General features: G+C 41.0%; 13 non-coding genes across 13 annotated transcripts; all 13 read left to right on the top strand.

Annotated features, from left to right (window-relative positions):
• Positions 1-404: 404 nt before the first annotated feature.
• On the top strand, positions 405-568 carry LOC149773905 (U1 spliceosomal RNA). The gene has a single exon (XR_016417195.1). It is a non-coding gene; the product is annotated as a U1 spliceosomal RNA (small nuclear RNA).
• A 1489-nt stretch (positions 569-2057) lies between these two features.
• On the top strand, positions 2058-2221 carry LOC149773904 (U1 spliceosomal RNA). Its single transcript, XR_016417131.1, has one exon. It is a non-coding gene; the product is annotated as a U1 spliceosomal RNA (small nuclear RNA).
• A 1461-nt stretch (positions 2222-3682) lies between these two features.
• On the top strand, positions 3683-3846 carry LOC149773903 (U1 spliceosomal RNA). Its single transcript, XR_016417129.1, has one exon. It is a non-coding gene; the product is annotated as a U1 spliceosomal RNA (small nuclear RNA).
• A 1479-nt stretch (positions 3847-5325) lies between these two features.
• LOC149773902 (U1 spliceosomal RNA) lies at positions 5326-5489 on the top strand. The gene has a single exon (XR_016417128.1). It is a non-coding gene; the product is annotated as a U1 spliceosomal RNA (small nuclear RNA).
• Positions 5490-6972: 1483 nt separating this feature from the next.
• Positions 6973-7136, top strand: LOC149773901 (U1 spliceosomal RNA). Its single transcript, XR_016417127.1, has one exon. It is a non-coding gene; the product is annotated as a U1 spliceosomal RNA (small nuclear RNA).
• Positions 7137-8592: 1456 nt separating this feature from the next.
• Positions 8593-8756, top strand: LOC149773900 (U1 spliceosomal RNA). The gene has a single exon (XR_016417126.1). It is a non-coding gene; the product is annotated as a U1 spliceosomal RNA (small nuclear RNA).
• A 1477-nt stretch (positions 8757-10233) lies between these two features.
• LOC149773899 (U1 spliceosomal RNA) lies at positions 10234-10397 on the top strand. Its single transcript, XR_016417125.1, has one exon. It is a non-coding gene; the product is annotated as a U1 spliceosomal RNA (small nuclear RNA).
• Positions 10398-11880: 1483 nt separating this feature from the next.
• On the top strand, positions 11881-12044 carry LOC149773898 (U1 spliceosomal RNA). Its single transcript, XR_016417124.1, has one exon. It is a non-coding gene; the product is annotated as a U1 spliceosomal RNA (small nuclear RNA).
• Positions 12045-13527: 1483 nt separating this feature from the next.
• LOC149773897 (U1 spliceosomal RNA) lies at positions 13528-13691 on the top strand. The gene has a single exon (XR_016417123.1). It is a non-coding gene; the product is annotated as a U1 spliceosomal RNA (small nuclear RNA).
• A 1463-nt stretch (positions 13692-15154) lies between these two features.
• LOC149773896 (U1 spliceosomal RNA) lies at positions 15155-15318 on the top strand. Its single transcript, XR_016417194.1, has one exon. It is a non-coding gene; the product is annotated as a U1 spliceosomal RNA (small nuclear RNA).
• Positions 15319-16787: 1469 nt separating this feature from the next.
• On the top strand, positions 16788-16951 carry LOC149773895 (U1 spliceosomal RNA). Its single transcript, XR_016417122.1, has one exon. It is a non-coding gene; the product is annotated as a U1 spliceosomal RNA (small nuclear RNA).
• A 1461-nt stretch (positions 16952-18412) lies between these two features.
• LOC149773894 (U1 spliceosomal RNA) lies at positions 18413-18576 on the top strand. The gene has a single exon (XR_016417121.1). It is a non-coding gene; the product is annotated as a U1 spliceosomal RNA (small nuclear RNA).
• A 1477-nt stretch (positions 18577-20053) lies between these two features.
• LOC149773893 (U1 spliceosomal RNA) lies at positions 20054-20217 on the top strand. Its single transcript, XR_016417196.1, has one exon. It is a non-coding gene; the product is annotated as a U1 spliceosomal RNA (small nuclear RNA).
• Positions 20218-20807: the final 590 nt, after the last annotated feature.

Here is a 20807-nt window from a genome sequence, read left to right as displayed (position 1 = left end):
GGCTGATATCAGTTTCAAGAACAAGACAAGCCCGAAACGCGGAATTGAAAAATGTATCCATATATTTAATTAAAAAACCATAATAGCTGAAAAATACGCACCGTTGCCTCAAGTTAAGAAATTTGCCAGGGGCCAATATACGAAACTATCCCCTGCCGTCCGAGCAAACCTATATAGCATATATCCACCGTAAAAGAAACTGAAATTGCAAATAAAGGACTATTTGAAGACATTTCAGTTACTTTTGTAATGTTGAAACATAAGCTATAAAGTTATTCGGAATACTAAGACATCAGCAGTACCATGGCCCTGAATCGTTTTAATTTATTTTCATTACTTAGAGGCACACTTCCTACTCCAGACGCAAATGTCAGTTGATAAACGTCAGTAAACGTCAAGAAATCATACTTACTTGGACCAGGGAGTACCGTGATCAGCTAGGCGGTTTCCCCAGGATGAGGCCTTTCCATTGCACTTCGGTTGGGCTGAAACCTGCGATCACCCCAAATGTGGGTGACTCGGGGTCGTTATTTATTAGTGTGGGGGTCTGCGTTCGCGCTAACCCCTGATAATTCAATTAAAAATAACCAATAATCTCAAGCTTATGACAAAATTAGTCTGGATGTCTCTGATTAGCACGTGCCAATCGATAATGTTATTATTTCTTACACTGCTCTTTCAAGGGGTGGGTACCCCGGGTGGTCTAAATAGCCCACCATTACGGATCGCGGCCATCTCACCTGTCTGCGTGTGTTTGAGTTTCGGATTTGGCCCATGTGGTTATCAGAGAAAGTTTGCCAGTATGTTATCATGGGTCGGGAGTTCTTTCCGTTCAGTTTTCTTCTCCCGGGTTCTTCCTCCACCATTTATATAGCCTGCCATGCATAGCCTATCTTGTGCTGAAAAATGGCATTAAGCCCTACAACAAACAACTTTCAAAGAGCCATCTCACAACGAACGTGTGAAATATCTTTGAGTAACAGCGATCCAGCATATTTGTGAGAGAAAGAAAGAAAGAAAGAGAAATAAATGGAAACATGCTTACTGGATTCGACGAAAATCAAGTTTTATTTTCACAGAACTTCTCTGCAGTAGAGAGAGAGAGAGAGAGAGAGAGAGAGAGAGAGAGAGAGAGAGAGAGAGAGAGAGAGAAACAATATCTTCAAATAACAGGAACAACTTCGTTAATACAGCAAGCTTGTTGTCCTTATCAAAAGCAGTGACAACTTCATCATAAGTCTCATTGTAGAGATCATCTGCATCACCAGTTACTTCTGTATCAGCAGCACTTTCAACAATCCAAAGCTTCTAGACTCGGAGTACGGCGAGGCGTAGCTGGCCAATCAGTGGCACAAAGATTTCAAATTTGATAAAACAGAGGAAACAAATAGTAGTATTCCTTTGACCTGACAAGTCGATTTGCAGTGGTTCATAGCAAAAGAGGTTGATGCACTGCAACCTCAAATTTATACCTGCATTTTTCATTTATGACACCAAGCGATCTTGCCAGTGCAAACACAATCCCTTTCCCCACGCAACAGTTCGGGAAAGCATTGTGTACTAAACAGCTGGATGTGATTGACCATAGTTCTTGCTAGACGACTATTGCTATTTCACTGTCAACTTGCTGTGAAGTAACTATGGGAGGTCAATGGCTGATATCAGTTTCAAGAACAAGACAAGCCCGAAACGCGGAATTGAAAAATGTATCCATATATTTAATTAAAAAACCATAATAGCTGAAAAATACGCACCGTTGCCTCAAGTTAAGAAATTTGCCAGGGGCCAATATACGAAACTATCCCCTGCCGTCCGAGCAAACCTATATAGCATATATCCACCGTAAAAGAAACTGAAATTGCAAATAAAGGACTATTTGAAGACATTTCAGTTACTTTTGTAATGTTGAAACATAAGCTATAAAGTTATTCGGAATACTAAGACATCAGCAGTACCATGGCCCTGAATCGTTTTAATTTATTTTCATTACTTAGAGGCACACTTCCTACTCCAGACACAAATGTCAGTTGATAAACGTCAGTAAACGTCAAGAAATCATACTTACCTGGACCAGGGAGTACCGTGATCAGCTAGGCGGTTTCCCCAGGATGAGGCCTTTCCATTGCACTTCGGTTGGGCTGAAACCTGCGATCACCCCAAATGTGGGTGACTCGGGGTCGTTATTTATTAGTGTGGGGGTCTGCGTTCGCGCTAACCCCTGATAATTCAATTAAAATTAACCAATAATCTCAAGCTTATGACAAAATTAGTCTGGATGTCTCTGATTAGCACGTGCCAATCGATAATGTTATTATTTCTTACACTGCTCTTTCAAGGGGTGGGTACCCCGGGTGGTCTAAATAGCCCACCATTACGGATCGCGGCCATCTCACCTGTCTGCGTGTGTTTGAGTTTCGGATTTGGCCCATGTGGTTATCAGAGAAAGCTTGCCAGTATGTTATCATGGGTCGGGAGTTCTTTCCGTTCATTTTTCTTCTCCCGGGTTCTTCCTCCACCATTTATATTGCCTGCCATGCATAGCCTATCTTGTGCTGAAAAATGGCATTAAACCCTACAACAAACAACTTTCAAAGAGCCATCTCACAACGAACGTGTGAAATATCTTTGAGTAACAGCGATCCAGCATATTTGTGAGAGAAAGAAAGAAAGAAAGAGAAATAAATGGAAACATGCTTACTGGATTCGACGAAAATCAAGTTTTATTTTCACAGAACTTCTCTGCAGTAGAGAGAGAGAGAGAGAGAGAGAGAGAGAGAAACAATATCTTCAAATAACAGGAATAACTTCGTTAATACAGCAAGCTTGTTGTCCTTATCAAAAGCAGTGACAGCTTCATCATAAGTCTCATTGTAGAGATCATCTGCATCACCAGTTACTTCTGTATCAGCAGCACTTTCAACAATCCAAAGCTTCTAGACTCGGAGTACGGCGAAGCGTAGCTGGCCAATCAGTGGCACAAAGATTTCAAATTTAATAAAACAGAGGAAACAAATAGTAGTATTCCTTTGACCTGACAAGTCGATTTGCAGTGGTTCATAGCAAAAGAGGTTGATGCACTGCAACCTCAAATTTATACCTGCATTTTTCATTTATGACACCAAGCGATCTTGCCAGTGCAAACACAATCCCTTTCCTTACGTAACAGTTCGGGAAGGCATTGTGTACTAAACAGCTGGATGTGATTGACCGTAGTTCTTGCTAGACGACTATTGTTATTTCACTGTCAACTTGCTGTGAAGTAACTATGGGAGGTCAATGGCTGATATCAGTTTCAAGAACAAGACAAGCCCGAAACGCGGAATTGAAAAATGTATCCATATATTTAATTAAAAAACCATAATAGCTGAAAAATACGCACCGTTGCCTCAAGTTAAGAAATTTGCCAGGGGCCAATATACGAAACTATCCCCTGCCGTCCGAGCAAACCTATATAGCATATATCCACCGTAAAAGAAACTGAAATTGCAAATAAAGGACTATTTGAAGACATTTCAGTTACTTTTGTAATGTTGAAACATAAGCTATAAAGTTATTCGGAATACTAAGACATCAGCAGTACCATGGCCCTGAATCGTTTTAATTTATTTTCATTACTTAGAGGCACACTTCCTACTCCAGACACAAATGTCAGTTGATAAACGTCAGTAAACGTCAAGAAATCATACTTACCTGGACCAGGGAGTACCGTGATCAGCTAGGCGGTTTCCCCAGGATGAGGCCTTTCCATTGCACTTCGGTTGGGCTGAAACCTGCGATCACCCCAAATGTGGGTGACTCGGGGTCGTTATTTATTAGTGTGGGGGTCTGCGTTCGCGCTAACCCCTGATAATTCAATTAAAAATAACCAATAATCTCAAGCTTATGACAAAATTAGTCTGGATGTCTCTGATTAGCACGTGCCAATCGATAATGTTATTATTTCTTACACTGCTCTTTCAAGGGGTGGGTACCCCGGGTGGTCTAAATAGCCCACCATTACGGATCGCGGCCATCTCACCTGTCTGCGTGTGTTTGAGTTTCGGATTTGGCCCATGTGGTTATCAGAGAAAGCTTGCCAGTATGTTATCATGGGTCGGGAGTTCTTTCCGTTCAGTTTTCTTCTCCCGGGTTCTTCCTCCACCATTTATATTGCCTGCCATGCATAGCCTATCTTGTGCTGAAAAATGGCATTAAACCCTACAACAAACAACTTTCAAAGAGCCATCTCACAACGAACGTGTGAAATATCTTTGAGTAACAGCGATCCAGCATATTTGTGAGAGAAAGAAAGAAAGAAAGAGAAATAAATGGAAACATGCTTACTGGATTCGACGAAAATCAAGTTTTATTTTCACAGAACTTCTCTGCAGTAGAGAGAGAGAGAGAGAGAGAGAGAGAGAGAGAGAGAGAGAGAGAGAGAAACAATATCTTCAAATAACAGGAACAACTTCGTTAATACAGCAAGCTTGTTGTCCTTATCAAAAGCAGTGACAGCTTCATCATAAGTCTCATTGTAGAGATCATCTGCATCACCAGTTACTTCTGTATCAGCAGCACTTTCAACAATCCAAAGCTTCTAGACTCGGAGTACGGCGAAGCGTAGCTGGCCAATCAGTGGCACAAAGATTTCAAATTTAATAAAACAGAGGAAACAAATAGTAGTATTCCTTTGACCTGACAAGTCGATTTGCAGTGGTTCATAGCAAAAGAGGTTGATGCACTGCAACCTCAAATTTATACCTGCATTTTTCATTTATGACACCAAGCGATCTTGCCAGTGCAAACACAATCCCTTTCCCTACGCAACAGTTCGGGAAAGCATTGTGTACTAAACAGCTGGATGTGATTGACCATAGTTCTTGCTAGACGACTATTGCTATTTCACTGTCAACTTGCTGTGAAGTAACTATGGGAGGTCAATGGCTGATATCAGTTTCAAGAACAAGACAAGCCCGAAACGCGGAATTGAAAAATGTATCCATATATTTAATTAAAAAACCATAATAGCTGAAAAATACGCACCGTTGCCTCAAGTTAAGAAATTTGCCAGGGGCCAATATACGAAACTATCCCCTGCCGTCCGAGCAAACCTATATAGCATATATCCACCGTAAAAGAAACTGAAATTGCAAATAAAGGACTATTTGAAGACATTTCAGTTACTTTTGTAATGTTGAAACATAAGCTATAAAGTTATTCGGAATACTAAGACATCAGCAGTACCATGGCCCTGAATCGTTTTAATTTATTTTCATTACTTAGAGGCACACTTCCTACTCCAGACACAAATGTCAGTTGATAAACGTCAGTAAACGTCAAGAAATCATACTTACCTGGACCAGGGAGTACCGTGATCAGCTAGGCGGTTTCCCCAGGATGAGGCCTTTCCATTGCACTTCGGTTGGGCTGAAACCTGCGATCACCCCAAATGTGGGTGACTCGGGGTCGTTATTTATTAGTGTGGGGGTCTGCGTTCGCGCTAACCCCTGATAATTCAATTAAAAATAACCAATAATCTCAAGCTTATGACAAAATTAGTCTGGATGTCTCTGATTAGCACGTGCCAATCGATAATGTTATTATTTCTTACACTGCTCTTTCAAGGGGTGGGTACCCCGGGTGGTCTAAATAGCCCACCATTACGGATCGCGGCCATCTCACCTGTCTGCGTGTGTTTGAGTTTCGGATTTGGCCCATGTGGTTATCAGAGAAAGCTTGCCAGTATGTTATCATGGGTCGGGAGTTCTTTCCGTTCAGTTTTCTTCTCCCGGGTTCTTCCTCCACCATTTATATTGCCTGCCATGCATAGCCTATCTTGTGCTGAAAAATGGCATTAAACCCTACAACAAACAACTTTCAAAGAGCCATCTCACAACGAACGTGTGAAATATCTTTGAGTAACAGCGATCCAGCATATTTGTGAGAGAAAGAAAGAAAGAAAGAGAAATAAATGGAAACATGCTTACTGGATTCGACGAAAATCAAGTTTTATTTTCACAGAACTTCTCTGCAGTAGAGAGAGAGAGAGAGAGAGAGAGAGAGAGAGAGAGAGAGAGAGAGAGAGAGAAACAATATCTTCAAATAACAGGAACAACTTCGTTAATACAGCAAGCTTGTTGTCCTTATCAAAAGCAGTGACAGCTTCATCATAAGTCTCATTGTAGAGATCATCTGCATCACCAGTTACTTCTGTATCAGCAGCACTTTCAACAATCCAAAGCTTCTAGACTCGGAGTACGGCGAAGCGTAGCTGGCCAATCAGTGGCACAAAGATTTCAAATTTAATAAAACAGAGGAAACAAATAGTAGTATTCCTTTGACCTGACAAGTCGATTTGCAGTGGTTCATAGCAAAAGAGGTTGATGCACTGCAACCTCAAATTTATACCTGCATTTTTCATTTATGACACCAAGCGATCTTGCCAGTGCAAACACAATCCCTTTCCTTACGTAACAGTTCGGGAAAGCATTGTGTACTAAACAGCTGGATGTGATTGACCATAGTTCTTGCTAGACGACTATTGCTATTTCACTGTCAACTTGCTGTGAAGTAACTATGGGAGGTCAATGGCTGATATCAGTTTCAAGAACAAGACAAGCCCGAAACGCGGAATTGAAAAATGTATCCATATATTTAATTAAAAAAACATAATAGCTGAAAAATACGCACCGTTGCCTCAAGTTAAGAAATTTGCCAGGGGCCAATATACGAAACTATCCCCTGCCGTCCGAGCAAACCTATATAGCATATATCCACCGTAAAAGAAACTGAAATTGCAAATAAAGGACTATTTGAAGACATTTCAGTTACTTTTGTAATGTTGAAACATAAGCTATAAAGTTATTCGGAATACTAAGACATCAGCAGTACCATGGCCCTGAATCGTTTTAATTTATTTTCATTACTTAGAGGCACACTTCCTACTCCAGACACAAATGTCAGTTGATAAACGTCAGTAAACGTCAAGAAATCATACTTACCTGGACCAGGGAGTACCGTGATCAGCTAGGCGGTTTCCCCAGGATGAGGCCTTTCCATTGCACTTCGGTTGGGCTGAAACCTGCGATCACCCCAAATGTGGGTGACTCGGGGTCGTTATTTATTAGTGTGGGGGTCTGCGTTCGCGCTAACCCCTGATAATTCAATTAAAAATAACCAATAATCTCAAGCTTATGACAAAATTAGTCTGGATGTCTCTGATTAGCACGTGCCAATCGATAATGTTATTATTTCTTACACTGCTCTTTCAAGGGGTGGGTACCCCGGGTGGTCTAAATAGCCCACCATTACGGATCGCGGCCATCTCACCTGTCTGCGTGTGTTTGAGTTTCGGATTTGGCCCATGTGGTTATCAGAGAAAGCTTGCCAGTATGTTATCATGGGTCGGGAGTTCTTTCCGTTCAGTTTTCTTCTCCCGGGTTCTTCCTCCACCATTTATATTGCCTGCCATGCATAGCCTATCTTGTGCTGAAAAATGGCATTAAACCCTACAACAAACAACTTTCAAAGAGCCATCTCACAACGAACGTGTGAAATATCTTTGAGTAACAGCGATCCAGCATATTTGTGAGAGAAAGAAAGAAAGAAAGAGAAATAAATGGAAACATGCTTACTGGATTCGACGAAAATCAAGTTTTATTTTCACAGAACTTCTCTGCAGTAGAGAGAGAGAGAGAGAGAGAGAGAGAAACAATATCTTCAAATAACAGGAACAACTTCGTTAATACAGCAAGCTTGTTGTCCTTATCAAAAGCAGTGACAGCTTCATCATAAGTCTCATTGTAGAGATCATCTGCATCACCAGTTACTTCTGTATCAGCAGCACTTTCAACAATCCAAAGCTTCTAGACTCGGAGTACGGCGAAGCGTAGCTGGCCAATCAGTGGCACAAAGATTTCAAATTTAATAAAACAGAGGAAACAAATAGTAGTATTCCTTTGACCTGACAAGTCGATTTGCAGTGGTTCATAGCAAAAGAGGTTGATGCACTGCAACCTCAAATTTATACCTGCATTTTTCATTTATGACACCAAGCGATCTTGCCAGTGCAAACACAATCCCTTTCCTACGTAACAGTTCGGGAAAGCATTGTGTACTAAACAGCTGGATGTGATTGACCATATTTCTTGCTAGACGACTATTGCTATTTCACTGTCAACTTGCTGTGAAGTAACTATGGGAGGTCAATGGCTGATATCAGTTTCAAGAACAAGACAAGCCCGAAACGCGGAATTGAAAAATGTATCCATATATTTAATTAAAAAACCATAATAGCTGAAAAATACGCACCGTTGCCTCAAGTTAAGAAATTTGCCAGGGGCCAATATACGAAACTATCCCCTGCCGTCCGAGCAAACCTATATAGCATATATCCACCGTAAAAGAAACTGAAATTGCAAATAAAGGACTATTTGAAGACATTTCAGTTACTTTTGTAATGTTGAAACATAAGCTATAAAGTTATTCGGAATACTAAGACATCAGCAGTACCATGGCCCTGAATCGTTTTAATTTATTTTCATTACTTAGAGGCACACTTCCTACTCCAGACACAAATGTCAGTTGATAAACGTCAGTAAACGTCAAGAAATCATACTTACCTGGACCAGGGAGTACCGTGATCAGCTAGGCGGTTTCCCCAGGATGAGGCCTTTCCATTGCACTTCGGTTGGGCTGAAACCTGCGATCACCCCAAATGTGGGTGACTCGGGGTCGTTATTTATTAGTGTGGGGGTCTGCGTTCGCGCTAACCCCTGATAATTCAATTAAAAATAACCAATAATCTCAAGCTTATGACAAAATTAGTCTGGATGTCTCTGATTAGCACGTGCCAATCGATAATGTTATTATTTCTTACACTCCTCTTTCAAGGGGTGGGTACCCCGGGTGGTCTAAATAGCCCACCATTACGGATCGCGGCCATCTCACCTGTCTGCGTGTGTTTGAGTTTCGGATTTGGCCCATGTGGTTATCAGAGAAAGCTTGCCAGTATGTTATCATGGGTCGGGAGTTCTTTCCGTTCAGTTTTCTTCTCCCGGGTTCTTCCTCCACCATTTATATTGCCTGCCATGCATAGCCTATCTTGTGCTGAAAAATGGCATTAAACCCTACAACAAACAACTTTCAAAGAGCCATCTCACAACGAACGTGTGAAATATCTTTGAGTAACAGCGATCCAGCATATTTGTGAGAGAAAGAAAGAAAGAAAGAGAAATAAATGGAAACATGCTTACTGGATTCGACGAAAATCAAGTTTTATTTTCACAGAACTTCTCTGCAGTAGAGAGAGAGAGAGAGAGAGAGAGAGAGAGAGAGAGAGAGAGAGAGAAACAATATCTTCAAATAACAGGAACAACTTCGTTAATACAGCAAGCTTGTTGTCCTTATCAAAAGCAATGACAGCTTCATCATAAGTCTCCTTGTAGAGATCATCTGCATCACCAGTTACTTCTGTATCAGCAGCACTTTCAACAATCCAAAGCTTCTAGACTCGGAGTACGGCGAAGCGTAGCTGGCCAATCAGTGGCACAAAGATTTCAAATTTAATAAAACAGAGGAAACAAATAGTAGTATTCCTTTGACCTGACAAGTCGATTTGCAGTGGTTCATAGCAAAAGAGGTTGATGCACTGCAACCTCAAATTTATACCTGCATTTTTCATTTATGACACCAAGCGATCTTGCCAGTGCAAACACAATCCCTTTCCCTACGCAACAGTTCTGGAAAGCATTGTGTACTAAACAGCTGGATGTGATTGACCATAGTTCTTGCTAGACGACTATTGCTATTTCACTGTCAACTTGCTGTGAAGTAACTATGGGAGGTCAATGGCTGATATCAGTTTCAAGAACAAGACAAGCCCGAAACGCGGAATTGAAAAATGTATCCATATATTTAATTAAAAAACCATAATAGCTGAAAAATACGCACCGTTGCCTCAAGTTAAGAAATTTGCCAGGGGCCAATATACGAAACTATCCCCTGCCGTCCGAGCAAACCTATATAGCATATATCCACCGTAAAAGAAACTGAAATTGCAAATAAAGGACTATTTGAAGACATTTCAGTTACTTTTGTAATGTTGAAACATAAGCTATAAAGTTATTCGGAATACTAAGACATCAGCAGTACCATGGCCCTGAATCGTTTTAATTTATTTTCATTACTTAGAGGCACACTTCCTACTCCAGACACAAATGTCAGTTGATAAACGTCAGTAAACGTCAAGAAATCATACTTACCTGGACCAGGGAGTACCGTGATCAGCTAGGCGGTTTCCCCAGGATGAGGCCTTTCCATTGCACTTCGGTTGGGCTGAAACCTGCGATCACCCCAAATGTGGGTGACTCGGGGTCGTTATTTATTAGTGTGGGGGTCTGCGTTCGCGCTAACCCCTGATAATTCAATTAAAAATAACCAATAATCTCAAGCTTATGACAAAATTAGTCTGGATGTCTCTGATTAGCACGTGCCAATCGATAATGTTATTATTTCTTACACTGCTCTTTCAAGGGGTGGGTACCCCGGGTGGTCTAAATAGCCCACCATTACGGATCGCGGCCATCTCACCTGTCTGCGTGTGTTTGAGTTTCGGATTTGGCCCATGTGGTTATCAGAGAAAGCTTGCCAGTATGTTATCATGGGTCGGGAGTTCTTTCCGTTCAGTTTTCTTCTCCCGGGTTCTTCCTCCACCATTTATATTGCCTGCCATGCATAGCCTATCTTGTGCTGAAAAATGGCATTAAACCCTACAACAAACAACTTTCAAAGAGCCATCTCACAACGAACGTGTGAAATATCTTTGAGTAACAGCGATCCAGCATATTTGTGAGAGAAAGAAAGAAAGAAAGAGAAATAAATGGAAACATGCTTACTGGATTCGACGAAAATCAAGTTTTATTTTCACAGAACTTCTCTGCAGTAGAGAGAGAGAGAGAGAGAGAGAGAGAGAGAGAGAGAGAGAGAGAGAGAGAGAAACAATATCTTCAAATAACAGGAACAACTTCGTTAATACAGCAAGCTTGTTGTCCTTATCAAAAGCAGTGACAGCTTCATCATAAGTCTCATTGTAGAGATCATCTGCATCACCAGTTACTTCTGTATCAGCAGCACTTTCAACAATCCAAAGCTTCTAGACTCGGAGTACGGCGAAGCGTAGCTGGCCAATCAGTGGCACAAAGATTTCAAATTTAATAAAACAGAGGAAACAAATAGTAGTATTCCTTTGACCTGACAAGTCGATTTGCAGTGGTTCATAGCAAAAGAGGTTGATGCACTGCAACCTCAAATTTATACCTGCATTTTTCATTTATGACACCAAGCGATCTTGCCAGTGCAAACACAATCCCTTTCCTTACGTAACAGTTCGGGAAAGCATTGTGTACTAAACAGCTGGATGTGATTGACCATAGTTCTTGCTAGACGACTATTGCTATTTCACTGTCAACTTGCTGTGAAGTAACTATGGGAGGTCAATGGCTGATATCAGTTTCAAGAACAAGACAAGCCCGAAACGCGGAATTGAAAAATGTATCCATATATTTAATTAAAAAAACATAATAGCTGAAAAATACGCACCGTTGCCTCAAGTTAAGAAATTTGCCAGGGGCCAATATACGAAACTATCCCCTGCCGTCCGAGCAAACCTATATAGCATATATCCAGCGTAAAAGAAACTGAAATTGCAAATAAAGGACTATTTGAAGACATTTCAGTTACTTTTGTAATGTTGAAACATAAGCTATAAAGTTATTCGGAATACTAAGACATCAGCAGTACCATGGCCCTGAATCGTTTTAATTTATTTTCATTACTTAGAGGCACACTTCCTACTCCAGACACAAATGTCAGTTGATAAACGTCAGTAAACGTCAAGAAATCATACTTACCTGGACCAGGGAGTACCGTGATCAGCTAGGCGGTTTCCCCAGGATGAGGCCTTTCCATTGCACTTCGGTTGGGCTGAAACCTGCGATCACCCCAAATGTGGGTGACTCGGGGTCGTTATTTATTAGTGTGGGGGTCTGCGTTCGCGCTAACCCCTGATAATTCAATTAAAAATAACCAATAATCTCAAGCTTATGACAAAATTAGTCTGGATGTCTCTGATTAGCACGTGCCAATCGATAATGTTATTATTTCTTACACTGCTCTTTCAAGGGGTGGGTACCCCGGGTGGTCTAAATAGCCCACCATTACGGATCGCGGCCATCTCACCTGTCTGCGTGTGTTTGAGTTTCGGATTTGGCCCATGTGGTTATCAGAGAAAGCTTGCCAGTATGTTATCATGGGTCGGGAGTTCTTTCCGTTCAGTTTTCTTCTCCCGGGTTCTTCCTCCACCATTTATATTGCCTGCCATGCATAGCCTATCTTGTGCTGAAAAATGGCATTAAACCCTACAACAAACAACTTTCAAAGAGCCATCTCACAACGAACGTGTGAAATATCTTTGAGTAACAGCGATCCAGCATATTTGTGAGAGAAAGAAAGAAAGAAAGAGAAATAAATGGAAACATGCTTACTGGATTCGACGAAAATCAAGTTTTATTTTCACAGAACTTCTCTGCAGTAGAGAGAGAGAGAGAGAGAGAGAGAGAGAGAGAGAGAGAGAGAGAGAGAGAGAAACAATATCTTCAAATAACAGAAACAACTTCGTTAATACAGCAAGTTTGTTGTCCTTATCAAAAGCAGTGACAGCTTCATCATAAGTCTCATTGTAGAGATCATCTGCATCACCAGTTACTTCTGTATCAGCAGCACTTTCAACAATCCAAAGCTTCTAGACTCGGAGTACGGCGAAGCGTAGCTGGCCAATCAGTGGCACAAAGATTTCAAATTTAATAAAACAGAGGAAACAAATAGTAGTATTCCTTTGACCTGACAAGTCGATTTGCAGTGGTTCATAGCAAAAGAGGTTGATGCACTGCAACCTCAAATTTATACCTGCATTTTTCATTTATGACACCAAGCGATCTTGCCAGTGCAAACACAATCCCTTTCCCTACGTAACAGTTCGGGAAAGCATTGTGTACTAAACAGCTGGATGTGATTGACCATATTTCTTGCTAGACGACTATTGCTATTTCACTGTCAACTTGCTGTGAAGTAACTATGGGAGGTCAATGGCTGATATCAGTTTCAAGAACAAGACAAGCCCGAAACGCGGAATTGAAAAATGTATCCATATATTTAATTAAAAAACCATAATAGCTGAAAAATACGCACCGTTGCCTCAAGTTAAGAAATTTGCCAGGGGCCAATATACGAAACTATCCCCTGCCGTCCGAGCAAACCTATATAGCATATATCCACCGTAAAAGAAACTGAAATTGCAAATAAAGGACTATTTGAAGACATTTCAGTTACTTTTGTAATGTTGAAACATAAGCTATAAAGTTATTCGGAATACTAAGACATCAGCAGTACCATGGCCCTGAATCGTTTTAATTTATTTTCATTACTTAGAGGCACACTTCCTACTCCAGACACAAATGTCAGTTGATAAACGTCAGTAAACGTCAAGAAATCATACTTACCTGGACCAGGGAGTACCGTGATCAGCTAGGCGGTTTCCCCAGGATGAGGCCTTTCCATTGCACTTCGGTTGGGCTGAAACCTGCGATCACCCCAAATGTGGGTGACTCGGGGTCGTTATTTATTAGTGTGGGGGTCTGCGTTCGCGCTAACCCCTGATAATTCAATTAAAAATAACCAATAATCTCAAGCTTATGACAAAATTAGTCTGGATGTCTCTGATTAGCACGTGCCAATCGATAATGTTATTATTTCTTACACTGCTCTTTCAAGGGGTGGGTACCCCGGGTGGTCTAAATAGCCCACCATTACGGATCGCGGCCATCTCACCTGTCTGCGTGTGTTTGAGTTTCGGATTTGGCCCATGTGGTTATCAGAGAAAGCTTGCCAGTATGTTATCATGGGTCGGGAGTTCTTTCCGTTCAGTTTTCTTCTCCCGGGTTCTTCCTCCACCATTTATATTGCCTGCCATGCATAGCCTATCTTGTGCTGAAAAATGGCATTAAACCCTACAACAAACAACTTTCAAAGAGCCATCTCACAACGAACGTGTGAAATATCTTTGAGTAACAGCGATCCAGCATATTTGTGAGAGAAAGAAAGAAAGAAAGAGAAATAAATGGAAACATGCTTACTGGATTCGACGAAAATCAAGTTTTATTTTCACAGAACTTCTCTGCAGTAGAGAGAGAGAGAGAGAGAGAGAGAGAGAGAGAAACAATATCTTCAAATAACAGGAACAACTTCGTTAATACAGCAAGCTTGTTGTCCTTATCAAAAGCAGTGACAGCTTCATCATAAGTCTCATTGTAGAGATCATCTGCATCACCAGTTACTTCTGTATCAGCAGCACTTTCAACAATCCAAAGCTTCTAGACTCGGAGTACGGCGAAGCGTAGCTGGCCAATCAGTGGCACAAAGATTTCAAATTTAATAAAACAGAGGAAACAAATAGTAGTATTCCTTTGACCTGACAAGTCGATTTGCAGTGGTTCATAGCAAAAGAGGTTGATGCACTGCAACCTCAAATTTATACCTGCATTTTTCATTTATGACACCAAGCGATCTTGCCAGTGCAAACACAATCCCTTTCCTTACGCAACAGTTCGGGAAAGCATTGTGTACTAAACAGCTGGATGTGATTGACCATATTTCTTGCTAGACGACTATTGCTATTTCACTGTCAACTTGCTGTGAAGTAACTATGGGAGGTCAATGGCTGATATCAGTTTCAAGAACAAGACAAGCCCGAAACGCGGAATTGAAAAATGTATCCATATATTTAATTAAAAAACCATAATAGCTGAAAAATACGCACCGTTGCCTCAAGTTAAGAAATTTGCCAGGGGCCAATATACGAAACTATCCCCTGCCGTCCGAGCAAACCTATATAGCATATATCCACCGTAAAAGAAACTGAAATTGCAAATAAAGGACTATTTGAAGACATTTCAGTTACTTTTGTAATGTTGAAACATAAGCTATAAAGTTATTCGGAATACTAAGACATCAGCAGTACCATGGCCCTGAATCGTTTTAATTTATTTTCATTACTTAGAGGCACACTTCCTACTCCAGACGCAAATGTCAGTTGATAAACGTCAGTAAACGTCAAGAAATCATACTTACTTGGACCAGGGAGTACCGTGATCAGCTAGGCGGTTTCCCCAGGATGAGGCCTTTCCATTGCACTTCGGTTGGGCTGAAACCTGCGATCACCCCAAATGTGGGTGACTCGGGGTCGTTATTTATTAGTGTGGGGGTCTGCGTTCGCGCTAACCCCTGATAATTCAATTAAAAATAACCAATAATCTCAAGCTTATGACAAAATTAGTCTGGATGTCTCTGATTAGCACGTGCCAATCGATAATGTTATTATTTCTTACACTGCTCTTTCAAGGGGTGGGTACCCCGGGTGGTCTAAATAGCCCACCATTACGGATCGCGGCCATCTCACCTGTCTGCGTGTGTTTGAGTTTCGGATTTGGCCCATGTGGTTATCAGAGAAAGTTTGCCAGTATGTTATCATGGGTCGGGAGTTCTTTCCGTTCAGTTTTCTTCTCCCGGGTTCTTCCTCCACCATTTATATAGCCTGCCATGCATAGCCTATCTTGTGCTGAAAAATGGCATTAAGCCCTACAACAAACAACTTTCAAAGAGCCATCTCACAACGAACGTGTGAAATATCTTTGAGTAACAGCGATCCAGCATATTTGTGAGAGAAAGAAAGAAAGAAAGAGAAATAAATGGAAACATGCTAACTGGATTCGACGAAAATCAAGTTTTATTTTCACAGAACTTCTCTGCAGTAGAGAGAGAGAGAGAGAGAGAGAGAGAGAGAGAGAGAGAAACAATATCTTCAAATAACAGGAACAACTTCGTTAATACAGCAAGCTTGTTGTCCTTATCAAAAGCAGTGACAACTTCATCATAAGTCTCATTGTAGAGATCATCTGCATCACCAGTTACTTCTGTATCAGCAGCACTTTCAACAATCCAAAGCTTCTAGACTCGGAGTACGGCGAAGCGTAGCTGGCCAATCAGTGGCACAAAGATTTCAAATTTAATAAAACAGAGGAAACAAATAGTAGTATTCCTTTGACCTGACAAGTCGATTTGCAGTGGTTCATAGCAAAAGAGGTTGATGCACTGCAACCTCAAATTTATACCTGCATTTTTCATTTATGACACCAAGCGATCTTGCCAGTGCAAACACAATCCCTTTCCCTACGCAACAGTTCGGGAAAGCATTGTGTACTAAACAGCTGGATGTGATTGACCATAGTTCTTGCTAGACGACTATTGCTATTTCACTGTCAACTTGCTGTGAAGTAACTATGGGAGGTCAATGGCTGATATCAGTTTCAAGAACAAGACAAGCCCGAAACGCGGAATTGAAAAATGTATCCATATATTTAATTAAAAAACCATAATAGCTGAAAAATACGCACCGTTGCCTCAAGTTAAGAAATTTGCCAGGGGCCAATATACGAAACTATCCCCTGCCGTCCGAGCAAACCTATATAGCATATATCCACCGTAAAAGAAACTGAAATTGCAAATAAAGGACTATTTGAAGACATTTCAGTTACTTTTGTAATGTTGAAACATAAGCTATAAAGTTATTCGGAATACTAAGACATCAGCAGTACCATGGCCCTGAATCGTTTTAATTTATTTTCATTACTTAGAGGCACACTTCCTACTCCAGACACAAATGTCAGTTGATAAACGTCAGTAAACGTCAAGAAATCATACTTACCTGGACCAGGGAGTACCGTGATCAGCTAGGCGGTTTCCCCAGGATGAGGCCTTTCCATTGCACTTCGGTTGGGCTGAAACCTGCGATCACCCCAAATGTGGGTGACTCGGGGTCGTTATTTATTAGTGTGGGGGTCTGCGTTCGCGCTAACCCCTGATAATTCAATTAAAATTAACCAATAATCTCAAGCTTATGACAAAATTAGTCTGGATGTCTCTGATTAGCACGTGCCAATCGATAATGTTATTATTTCTTACACTGCTCTTTCAAGGGGTGGGTACCCCGGGTGGTCTAAATAGCCCACCATTACGGATCGCGGCCATCTCACCTGTCTGCGTGTGTTTGAGTTTCGGATTTGGCCCATGTGGTTATCAGAGAAAGCTTGCCAGTATGTTATCATGGGTCGGGAGTTCTTTCCGTTCATTTTTCTTCTCCCGGGTTCTTCCTCCACCATTTATATTGCCTGCCATGCATAGCCTATCTTGTGCTGAAAAATGGCATTAAACCCTACAACAAACAACTTTCAAAGAGCCATCTCACAACGAACGTGTGAAATATCTTTGAGTAACAGCGATCCAGCATATTTGTGAGAGAAAGAAAGAAAGAAAGAGAAATAAATGGAAACATGCTTACTGGATTCGACGAAAATCAAGTTTTATTTTCACAGAACTTCTCTGCAGTAGAGAGAGAGAGAGAGAGAGAGAGAGAGAGAAACAATATCTTCAAATAACAGGAACAACTTCGTTAATACAGCAAGCTTGTTGTCCTTATCAAAAGCAGTGACAGCTTCATCATAAGTCTCATTGTAGAGATCATCTGCATCACCAGTTACTTCTGTATCAGCAGCACTTTCAACAATCCAAAGCTTCTAGACTCGGAGTACGGCGAAGCGTAGCTGGCCAATCAGTGGCACAAAGATTTCAAATTTAATAAAACAGAGGAAACAAATAGTAGTATTCCTTTGACCTGACAAGTCGATTTGCAGTGGTTCATAGCAAAAGAGGTTGATGCACTGCAACCTCAAATTTATACCTGCATTTTTCATTTATGACACCAAGCGATCTTGCCAGTGCAAACACAATCCCTTTCCTTACGTAACAGTTCGGGAAGGCATTGTGTACTAAACAGCTGGATGTGATTGACCGTAGTTCTTGCTAGACGACTATTGCTATTTCACTGTCAACTTGCTGTGAAGTAACTATGGGAGGTCAATGGCTGATATCAGTTTCAAGAACAAGACAAGCCCGAAACGCGGAATTGAAAAATGTATCCATATATTTAATTAAAAAACCATAATAGCTGAAAAATACGCACCGTTGCCTCAAGTTAAGAAATTTGCCAGGGGCCAATATACGAAACTATCCCCTGCCGTCCGAGCAAACCTATATAGCATATATCCAGCGTAAAAGAAACTGAAATTGCAAATAAAGGACTATTTGAAGACATTTCAGTTACTTTTGTAATGTTGAAACATAAGCTATAAAGTTATTCGGAATACTAAGACATCAGCAGTACCATGGCCCTGAATCGTTTTAATTTATTTTCATTACTTAGAGGCACACTTCCTACTCCAGACACAAATGTCAGTTGATAAACGTCAGTAAACGTCAAGAAATCATACTTACCTGGACCAGGGAGTACCGTGATCAGCTAGGCGGTTTCCCCAGGATGAGGCCTTTCCATTGCACTTCGGTTGGGCTGAAACCTGCGATCACCCCAAATGTGGGTGACTCGGGGTCGTTATTTATTAGTGTGGGGGTCTGCGTTCGCGCTAACCCCTGATAATTCAATTAAAAATAACCAATAATCTCAAGCTTATGACAAAATTAGTCTGGATGTCTCTGATTAGCACGTGCCAATCGATAATGTTATTATTTCTTACACTGCTCTTTCAAGGGGTGGGTACCCCGGGTGGTCTAAATAGCCCACCATTACGGATCGCGGCCATCTCACCTGTCTGCGTGTGTTTGAGTTTCGGATTTGGCCCATGTGGTTATCAGAGAAAGCTTGCCAGTATGTTATCATGGGTCGGGAGTTCTTTCCGTTCAGTTTTCTTCTCCCGGGTTCTTCCTCCACCATTTATATTGCCTGCCATGCATAGCCTATCTTGTGCTGAAAAATGGCATTAAACCCTACAACAAACAACTTTCAAAGAGCCATCTCACAACGAACGTGTGAAATATCTTTGAGTAACAGCGATCCAGCATATTTGTGAGAGAAAGAAAGAAAGAAAGAGAAATAAATGGAAACATGCTTACTGGATTCGACGAAAATCAAGTTTTATTTTCACAGAACTTCTCTGCAGTAGAGAGAGAGAGAGAGAGAGAGAGAGAGAGAGAGAGAGAGAGAGAGAAACAATATCTTCAAATAACAGAAACAACTTCGTTAATACAGCAAGCTTGTTGTCCTTATCAAAAGCAGTGACAGCTTCATCATAAGTCTCATTGTAGAGATCATCTGCATCACCAGTTACTTCTGTATCAGCAGCACTTTCAACAATCCAAAGCTTCTAGACTCGGAGTACGGCGAAGCGTAGCTGGCCAATCAGTGGCACAAAGATTTCAAATTTAATAAAACAGAGGAAACAAATAGTAGTATTCCTTTGACCTGACAAGTCGATTTGCAGTGGTTCATAGCAAAAGAGGTTGATGCACTGCAACCTCAAATTTATACCTGCATTTTTCATTTATGACACCAAGCGATCTTGCCAGTGCAAACACAATCCCTTTCCCTACGTAACAGTTCGGGAAGGCATTGTGTATTAAACAGCTGGATGTGATTGACCATATTTCTTGCTAGACGACTATTGCTATTTCACTGTCAACTTGCTGTGAAGTAACTATGGGAGGTCAATGGCTGATATCAGTTTCAAGAACAAGACAAGCCCGAAACGCGGAATTGAAAAATGTATCCATATATTTAATTAAAAAACCATAATAGCTGAAAAATACGCACCGTTGCCTCAAGTTAAGAAATTTGCCAGGGGCCAATATACGAAACTATCCCCTGCCGTCCGAGCAAACCTATATAGCATATATCCACCGTAAAAGAAACTGAAATTGCAAATAAAGGACTATTTGAAGACATTTCAGTTACTTTTGTAATGTTGAAACATAAGCTATAAAGTTATTCGGAATACTAAGACATCAGCAGTACCATGGCCCTGAATCGTTTTAATTTATTTTCATTACTTAGAGGCACACTTCCTACTCCAGACACAAATGTCAGTTGATAAACGTCAGTAAACGTCAAGAAATCATACTTACCTGGACCAGGGAGTACCGTGATCAGCTAGGTGGTTTCCCCAGGATGAGGCCTTTCCATTGCACTTCGGTTGGGCTGAAACCTGCGATCACCCCAAATGTGGGTGACTCGGGGTCGTTATTTATTAGTGTGGGGGTCTGCGTTCGCGCTAACCCCTGATAATTCAATTAAAAATAACCAATAATCTCAAGCTTATGACAAAATTAGTCTGGATGTCTCTGATTAGCACGTGCCAATCGATAATGTTATTATTTCTTACACTGCTCTTTCAAGGGGTGGGTACCCCGGGTGGTCTAAATAGCCCACCATTACGGATCGCGGCCATCTCACCTGTCTGCGTGTGTTTGAGTTTCGGATTTGGCCCATGTGGTTATCAGAGAAAGCTTGCCAGTATGTTATCATGGGTCGGGAGTTCTTTCCGTTCAGTTTTCTTCTCCCGGGTTCTTCCTCCACCATTTATATTGCCTGCCATGCATAGCCTATCTTGTGCTGAAAAATGGCATTAAGCCCTACAACAAACAACTTTCAAAGAGCCATCTCACAACGAACGTGTGAAATATCTTTGAGTAACAGCGATCCAGCATATTTGTGAGAGAAAGAAAGAAAGAAAGAGAAATAAATGGAAACATGCTTACTGGATTCGACGAAAATCAAGTTTTATTTTCACACAACTTCTCTGCAGTAGAGAGAGATGATGATAATGATGATATTCTTTTATTCCTCCATTTTCTGAAGATTTTAAGACAAA

The sequence above is a fragment of the Sinohyriopsis cumingii genome, unplaced genomic scaffold (assembly GCF_028554795.1).
Source record: "Sinohyriopsis cumingii isolate HCF-2022 unplaced genomic scaffold, ASM2855479v2 utg000547l, whole genome shotgun sequence".
NCBI lineage: Eukaryota > Metazoa > Mollusca > Bivalvia > Unionida > Unionidae > Sinohyriopsis > Sinohyriopsis cumingii.
Note: the sequence above shows the minus strand (reverse complement) of the source record. Positions and strands in the feature narration are given on the sequence as shown.